The following is a 9,300-nucleotide window of genomic DNA, read 5'->3' on the forward strand; positions in this document are numbered from 1 at the left end:
TTAGGAACTTTTTGCATTTTGCATTTTCTTTGACTGTTGTGTCAATGTTTTCTATGGTATCTTCTGTGACTAAGATGCTCTCTTCCATCTCTTGTTTTCTGTTGGTGATGCTTGCATCTATGTTTCCAGACTTCTTTCCTAAGATATCTAACTCCAAAGTTGTCTCTCTTTGTGATTTCTTAACTGTTTCTACTTCCATTTTTAGGTCCTGGGTGGTTTTTCTCAATTCCTTCACCTGTTTGTTTGTGCTTTCCTGTAATTCCTTAAGAGATTTTTGTGTTTCCTCTTTAAGGGCTTCTACTTGTTTACTCCTATTCTCCTGTAATTCTTTAAGGGATTTTTTTGTTTCCTCTTTAAGAGCTTGTACCTCTTTACCTCTGTTCCCCTTTATTTTTTTAAGGGAATTATTCATGTCCTTCTTAAATTACTCTAGCACCACCGTGAGATATGATTTTAGATCCAAATCTTGGTTTTCTGGTGTTTTGGGATATCCAGGACTTGCTGTGGTGGGAGTACTAGTTCTGATGAAGCCAAGTCTTCTTGGTTTCTGTTGGTAGGATTCTTGCGTTTGCCTTTCATCATCTGTTGATTTCTGGTGTTAGATGTTCTTCCTGTCTCTGACTAGAGCTTATTCCTTCTGTGGGTCTGTAAGCCTGTGTCAGCACTTCTGGGAAATCAACTCTCCTCTGGTAAAATTCGGGTGCAGATGGCTGTGGATCAGCTGTCAGTCCTGAGTCCTGGGATCAGAGCACACCCTTGAGATAGGATCTCCACTTGTGGGAAAGGTGCAGAGAGGGGTGTGGATCTGTTGTCCCTCCTAGGTGTGGTCTGAGGTAGAAAGGATCCTGACCAGGCTGCCCTTCCACTTTTGAGGCCTGTGCCTCCCGATTGGTCCTGCCTTAGAAAGTCACCAGAGAGAGAATGACAGATCTCACCCAAGTCCCTGATTTAGAGCACTCCCTGTAGGCAAGCTCTCCACTTGCAGGAAAGGGGCAGAGAGGGCTGCAGATCTGCTGCCATCACTGAGGTTCATAATTTCAGTCCAGTATCATCAAGGAGGGAATATGGCAGCATCCAGGCAGGTATGGTACAGGAAGAACTGAGAGTTCTACATCTTCATCTAAAGGTCGCTAGCAGAGTAGTCTGTCTTTTCTTTTTCTTAATTAATCTTTTTATTCATTTACATTTCAAATGATATCCCCCTTTTCTGTTTCCCATCCAGAAATCCCCCATCACATACCCCATTTCCCCCTCCCCTTTGCCTCTATAAGGATGCTCCTCCACCCACTCACCCACTCCTGCCTCACCACTCTAGCATCCCCCTCTGCTGGGGCATCAAGCCTCCACAGGACCAAGGGCCTCCCCTCCCATTGATGCCAGATAAGGCTATTCTTTGCTAAATGTGTATCTGGAGCCATGGATCCCTCCATGTATAGCCCTTTTTAGTTGGTGGTTTAATCTCAGTGGTCCAGTTAGTTGATATTGTTCTTCCTATGGGGTTGCAATCCCCTTCAGCTTCTTCAGTTCTTCCCCTAACTCTTCCACTGGGATTCCTGGGCTCACTCTGATGGTTGGCTGTAAGTATCTGTGTCTGTATTAGTCAGGTGCTGGCAGACCCTCTCAGTGAACAGACATACCAGGCTCCTGCCAGCAAGTGCTTCTTGGCATCAATAATCATGTGAGGATTTGGTGTCTGCAGGTGGGATGAATCTCTAGGTGGGGTGGTCTCTGAATAGTCTTTCCTTCAGTCTCTGTTCTATTTTTAGTCCTTGTCTTTCCTGAGGACAGGAACAATTCTGGATTAAAAATTTTAAAATGAGTGGGTGGCCCATCCCTCAACTTGGGTCTGCGCCTATCTACTGGAGGTTAAAAATATCTTTTCAAGACCTCTTGCATAATATGATGACTAGATTTATTTCTATGTTGCAGGAGAAATTTATGTAAATTTTTTCATAGGTGATGTTAATAAACTCATTGCAATCTTTCCACAGTGTACGCATATATCAAAACACTGTATCACATGATTATATAGTAACATATCAGCATGTTAAAGTACAAAATCAGGAAAATGTGTAAGGAGATTACAATTCTAAAGTGCTCCATATCTCTCCCTGTAAAACCATGCAAGCTCAGTGTTGAAGATTGCAAATATGTGTTCACATGGCCTCACAAGTGGCTTATTGCTTTCTATTATCACATTGAAATTCTTCATAATTCTTTGAGGGAAGGTTGAGGCAGGGTATCACTACCCATCCCAGGCTAGCCAAGAGTGTAAGACCTTCTTGACTCAGCCTCAAAACTCCTGGAACCAAAGGCATGCATCCCTTTGTTTTGTTTTGTTTTTAATTCATTGACCTACATTTTCATTTTGCACGGGACTGTCTCACACACACACACTCACACATACACATTATGTTCATGTTCTTGGAAGCCTATAATACATACTGAGCAAATTATCTCAACAAAATGAAGCAAAGTTTTTGAAAGGGGAAAAAAAGGAGAGGGGGAAGATGGAGGTAGCAGAACCTTGGAGAAAGCAAGGGCAAGAAGAAGGGAAAGTCGGTAAGTATAAAAGTCAGGCGCAGACTCTGTCAGGCGCAGACTCCGTCAGGCGCAGACTCCGTCAGGCGCAGACTCCGTCAGGCGCAGGCTCCAGGAGCTGGCGCCTCAGAGGAGGCCAGAGATTCAGAACATGGGAGTCTGTGGAAAACTAGAGTTTGGGACCCATTAACCATCATTTTCCTTCAGGAGAGATTTACAGCCCTTCTCTATTCACCTGCTATTAGTAGGCAGAGATAATAGTAAGAGCTCTTGAGAAGCCAAAGTAAGAGGTCAGTGAAGGTGTGGGAGGCCAAAGGAATTCATCCTTCCTCAACCCAGGCCTCTCATGCAAGGGTACAGAGTCTCTTAGATGAATTTTTTTGTTTTGGTTTTTTTTTTTTTTTTTTTTTTTTTTTTTTTTTTTTTTTTTTTTTTTTTTTTTTTTTTGGTTTTTGTTTGTTTGTTTGTTTTTTAAGACAGGGTTTCTCTGTGTAGCCCTGGCTGTCCTGGAACTCACTCTGTAGACCAGGCTGGCCTCGAACTCAGAAATCTCCCTGCCTCGGCCTTCCAAGTTGCTGGGATTAAAGGCATATGCCACAATTGCCCGGCTCTCTTCAATGAATTTAAGGAAAACTAAAACCATTGGCTTGAATCTGATCAACTTATTTATTTACTTACTCACATACTTAGTCATTTAATATGATTGTAATAGATTAATGAACATGCTGAAACATTTCAGAATCACCTGAATGGGCACCTTTGTGTGATGCCATTTGAATTGTCACTATTGTGTCTTGTTAATGAGAAATGTTTTTACTTATTTGAATGTTTATTTGTTGAATGAAAGTTTGAAATCAATCACTAACAGTTAAGTCCATGTGATTCTAATGTATTACCATCTCTTAAGAAATAAGTGGGAAGCCATGGTGAAACACATCTTTAATATGAGCACTTGGGAGGCAGAGGCCTCAGAGTTTGGGAGGCAGAGGCCTCAGAGTTTGAGGCCAGACTAATCTAAATAGCAAATTCCAGGACAGCTAGGACTAAGTAGAGAAACTCTGTCTCAAGAAAAAATAATAGAAGTAGGAGAAGAGGAAAATCAAGAGATTAGAAGATCATGAGTTATTAGATCAATACCTATCCACTAGTTACCATTAAATGACAAAACAATTACTTATTTCCTACTCCATGCTAATAACTAAGACACCCATAAAAGAAATGTGAGCAAGCCTTCTTTGGCGATTCCCAGTCTCCACCCTTCCCAGCATTCATTTTCTCCTCTGACCCATTGTAGCACTTTGAACCTTCCTTCCAGCACTAGTCATTTCCTACCTACCGTGCTTTAGAGCTACCCATCCTTCCACAACAGACTGTAAGCGCCCCCTGCCAGTGAGTTTCCACGTTACGCCGTTACACACACCTTACAGCATAAGTGTGACAAGTGTAAGATAAAACATTTGTTGTATCTAAGTTTGCTAACACTTCCTTGGTATGCGAAGGAGCAGGCACTTCTTTGAATCAGGATACAAAGTGCTGAAACTTCTTTTGCTATACCTACCAAAAACTTCATTTTGAAACCTTGTACCTGGAATGCCAATACTTGGAAGGCTGAAGCAAGATGCTCAGGGCAGAGCTGCTATGTACTATATTAGACACCTGGTGTCCAAACTTCTAATATGAAAAAGTGACAGAGAGAAAATAATTTGTCTTATTTTCAAATATGAATAAAGACAGATATAAAATGATATTGATTGTTAAATCTTAAATGCATTCTAAATGATTATCATTTGGAAAGTCATTGACCAAGTGAATAGTTCCCTTAAAATAAATAATTATACATTTGTGGCGTGTACATTATAATATGTTAACATTTTAAAAGATGGAAAGAAAACAATACATGCCTATATAATTGGGAAGTGGTCAGAAGGTACTAAGGGAGAGTAGTGATTTGCATTTGAATTGACACTTGGTTTTACAGGTGTATACCTGTCAAAAGTCAGGGAGTAGCCTCAAAAAATCTGATTCATGGGAGAAGGGAAGAGCTTATAAACACTGAACTCTACTTTATTCATGCTGAGGCATTTAGGCAGGTGTATATTCATGTCTGCAGTCCCTTTTAACTGTACCAAAACCTAAAGTGCATTGAAAATATGAATAAAAGGATAATTTGGATAAAGTGGATATTTGTGTGATAAAGCAAGTACAGGGCAGTGCTGATTGTAAAAACTTTTGATATGTGTATTAGTTACACATTTTTCTCTGTTTCTAATATTTAATAATAAAATGGTGTACTCACACAGATAAGAAATAATAGCCAATGTATAGTTACATGGAAAAAGAAAAATGTAAATCAATATAAATAGCAGACTTCTGAATGCATTCAGGACAGTGTTTCCCTGTCCTTGGCCTTCGGTTGGGCAAACTGACGGTCTTCAGGGAGAGGTACTGGGGCTGAGTAAGGTTTGGAAGTAGAAATAATTATTTTTACTATAATTTTCTTAGCTATAAGTAACATACCACATATGATTTAATGAACTGAATGTTTTAATGAACTGAAACACTATATTTTAGTGAAAAGGATTTTTGATTCATTAACATGCACATTGATGTTTTTTCAGACCATCATTTATCATTTTTTAAATCATGTGTCTTATCATTCAGCCCACATTACAGAACTGTGGAGGCCAAAATCAAACGTGTTACTTCTCTACGTAGGTCCCTGGGGGGAGGTTAGCATGGGGCTCTGTACAGTGTAAACAAGTGCTCCTCCATGAAATCAGGTTCTAGTGACAAAATGGTGCCCTCTGCTGGTCTCACCCAGTACACTCAAGTCTAGCATTGGCCACAGTTCACCAAAGTTCACCAAATCAGAGGGAGGCACAGGCTGGGAAAGCACTGATAAGCAGAGGTTTTTGTTCTTTAAAAGCTTGTAGATTAGAAATGGATGCATGTAACCTCCACCCAGCTTCCTGTAAGTCTCCTTAAGTGACATCATTGAGATTTGAAACCAGGTTTGTCAATCTCTAAACTGCATACTTAACCCTGAGGCCTTCTGCTTGCTGGTAATTAGAGATGTGTGGACATGCAACTCATTCAGCTATCTGCTGTTTATTTATTTGTTTACTTTTATTTTCAATACACTATCTTACTGAGTCACCCAAGTTGGCCTGGAACTCATGAAGTCGCCTACTTTGGCCTGTGGAATGCTAGAGACTGCGGGCCCGTGCCTCCACTCCTGGCTACATTTTGGTCTCTCTCCACCTCTGTTAACATTTGTAATAAACACAGAGCCAACCTTAGATGAAGACTTCTGTTGTTACTGGGCAACAACTGTAATCAAGTTGTCAAATTTCATTAAAGCTGTTGGTGGCAGTGGGGAAATAAAGGGGTGGGAGAGAAACTTGCGTCCTGCCAGAGCTCGGGAAGACTGACGCAGGTCCGCGGGGCCCTGTTAGGCCGCAGAACCCCGCTCCATGGGGTAGGGAACTCGCAGTCTCGGCTCGGCTTGGGTAACCTCAGGAGAGCTGGCGCTCGGGAGCACTGGCCGGGCAGACACAGGAGACTGCCAACGTTCTCTACGACTGGGTGGGCGTCTGGCTGTGGGAAGCCAGGGGATCCCAGTCCGAGGGGGTGGTGAAGGAGCAGTTCTGTGGGTTCTCAGTCTCGGACATCCCAGACGCCCCCACCCCACCCCCGGGCAGCTCAGTCAACCCCACTGGGCCTCAGGGAGAAAGGGGCGGGGAGAAAAGAGGGTGCCCAGTGGCTCCCGCCCAACGTGGGGCGAGAGTCCTTGGTGGGTCTCGCAGCTGGGAATGCTGGAAACCCTTCCTGAGGATGATTAGAGGAGGCTCTTTATGGAAAGGCCTAATCCATTGCTCTAGCACAGCAAGTCTAGATGAAATGAGGCAGTCCATGGTCTTAAGGCATTAATTGTAGAAAAGAGAGAGAGAGAGAGAGAGAGAGAGAGAGAGAGAGAGAGAGAGAGAGAGAGAGAGAGAGAGAGAGAGAGAGAGAGAGAGAGAGAGAGGATAACTATGGCCACATGGAGAAAGGAGAACGGGAGGGGGAGAGAGGGAGCAAGAGGTGAGAGTAAGAGCAAGAGGTTAAGAGTAAGAGAGAGGAAGGGTCAAACAGCCCCTTCTATGTTGGGCTGGGCTACCTTTCTGTTCCCAGGTAACTGTGGGGCAGGACATACTTGGCTGTGGTTAGGTGACTGGAAGTGGAGTCCAGCCAGAATACTGGGAGCTTGGGGCATTGTCTAGCCACCAGATGATGGAGTGAGGACTGGTGGTGCAAGCAGCCTAATGTCTGGGGGCATAGCTTACTGTTCCGCCCCTTGTAGAATTTTCTACTGGGTCTCTGCAGTAAGCCTCGGTCAACCAGAACACAGACTGCCTTTCACGGTCCAACAGGTGAATACGTGCGTTAGACTGGCTGCCTAAACCCTACTGCCTGAGCCATTCCTTCCTAGTGAATGTTGTGCAATATTAAGCCTTGTTTTTGAGGGTGAAATCATGTATTACCTTCTATATTGGAGGATTTACAGCTCTGAGAAAGCAACAAGGGATTAACGAAGAAGAAAGCACTACTGAATTAACAGGTCAAGGTCTGTTTGGTTCTAACTCATTCCCTTTATCTGAACTGGCTGAATTCTCTAAAGAATAAAAAATGATAATGAGCCTTACCCAACAGGCTTGTGACCAAGGACCAAACAAGACCATTTTTAAAAACAGTTTCTCATTTAGGCCCACTCAATTATTTCTATGTAATACTCTATATCTAGGATATGTGAGTCAGCCTTCTCACACTGTAACAAAATATGTAAAGAGAAGTTAACTTAAAGAAAGTTTGTCCTTGGCTTATGGTTTCAGAAGGTTCCGGTCAGCAATAGATACATTGCATTGACTGAGCAAAGGCAACGAAGCATCAGGCAGAGGAGGCTGTTCACCTGGTGGTGTCCAAAAAACAGAAAAAAAAAGATAAGGTCGGGGTCTGGGGACAAAATATATCCTTCAAAGTCCAGCTCTCTGTGGGCAGTAACACACTTGGGCAGGGGGTTCTGGCTGTATACGAACGTAAGGTGGGCTGGAGAGATGACTCAAGGGTTAAGAGCACTGACTGCTCTTCCGAAGGTCCTGAGTTCAAATCCCAACAACCACATGGGGTCTGACTCCCTCTTCTGGTGCGTCTGAAGACACCTACAGTGTACTTAGGTATAATACTAAATAAATCTTAAAAAAAAAAAAAAGAATAAGGCAAACAATGCACAAGGAGCAAGCCAGCCAGCTGCTCTCCCCTCATGGTTCTGTTTCAGTTCTTGCCTTGAGTACCTGCCCTGACTTTCTTCAATGATAAGAGTGTGATCTGATGGAGTTGTAAGATATAATAAACCCTTTCTCCCCAAGCTGCATTTTTTATCAGGGTGTTCATCACAGCTATAGGAACCCTAACCAAGTTCTGTCAGATGACATGGGACTAATGGGCTCAAGGAATAACTGGAACTCAGGAAGGTTAGTCAAGGACTAATCTGGCGATGGTGAATTTTGTCAGCTTGACTGGGTTTTAAAACTTATAGGGCATTAGTGGGCCACACTTTGGGTGTGTCTAAGGGTATTTCCAGAGAGGACTAACTGAGAGGGAAGACTTGCCCTGACTGTAGGCAGCCCCATCACAAGAGCTGGGGTTCCAGACAGAATTAAAATTGGAGGAAGGTAAGTGGCAAGCTAGGTTAACACGGGCATTACTCTTTCTCTGCTTCTGATCCACCCAGATATGAGCAAGCTTGGCTGCCACATCTTCCCATTACAGTCGACCTTCTTCCCTTAAACCCTTAGTCAAAATAAAGTTTTCCTCCCTTCGAACCCTTTTCCTGATTTCTCATCACACCCATAACTCATATGGATACAAAGCTAATGAACGGAAAGAACACGCCGACTATCTGTATTCGGAGCAATAAAAACTCTCCTATCTGTTTGCCTTAGGTTTTTATGCACTTCTCAGAATTCATCATTCAATTCGTAAAAATGAGGATAAAGTACACATAAGAAGATGTTCATCACACTGCGTAGTCTTTGAAACATACAATTCACCACTACCATCTAATACTGGAATGTGTCGGTTACTACAAAAACCCCAATAACAAGCTGGGCAGTGGTGGCACCGGCCTTTAAGTCCAGCATGTGGGAGGCAGAGGCAGGTGAGTCTCTGAATTTGAGGCCAGCCTAGTCTGCCAAGTGAGTCCCAGGACAGCCAGGGCTACACAGTAAAGCCCTGTCTCAAAAACAAAAACAAAAAAACAAAAAACAAACAAAAAACAAAAAAAAAAAACAAAAAAAAAAACAAAATTACAACAAAAACACAGTAGCAATTGCTTCTCTCTCCCTTACTCTGGCCTCAAAATCTCTAGCCTATCTATGCTATCTCCTCTAGCATAATTTTTAATGATAGAAATGAATAAGGAGGCTGTCTCATTAACCCTTCATAACAACCTTTCAGTATGTTAACAGAATTGCAGCCTATCCATTTTATAATGTTTCATAGATGTTATGAATAACTTAATGGGGCTGAGGATCTATAGATCAGTGTGTTAGTATGTGCAAAGACCCAAGTTTGATCCCCAACCAGAAATTACTATACTAAAGAATTTTATCATCAAATGAAATACATGTGACCTAACTTCTAAAATGTTTTAGAGTTGCAAAGTGATGAGTGTGCACTCATCTATTTTGTAAACAGACTAGAATTACAAAGTTTTAAAAT

This window comes from Mastomys coucha, unplaced genomic scaffold (genome assembly GCF_008632895.1).
Source record: "Mastomys coucha isolate ucsf_1 unplaced genomic scaffold, UCSF_Mcou_1 pScaffold20, whole genome shotgun sequence".
NCBI lineage: Eukaryota > Metazoa > Chordata > Mammalia > Rodentia > Muridae > Mastomys > Mastomys coucha.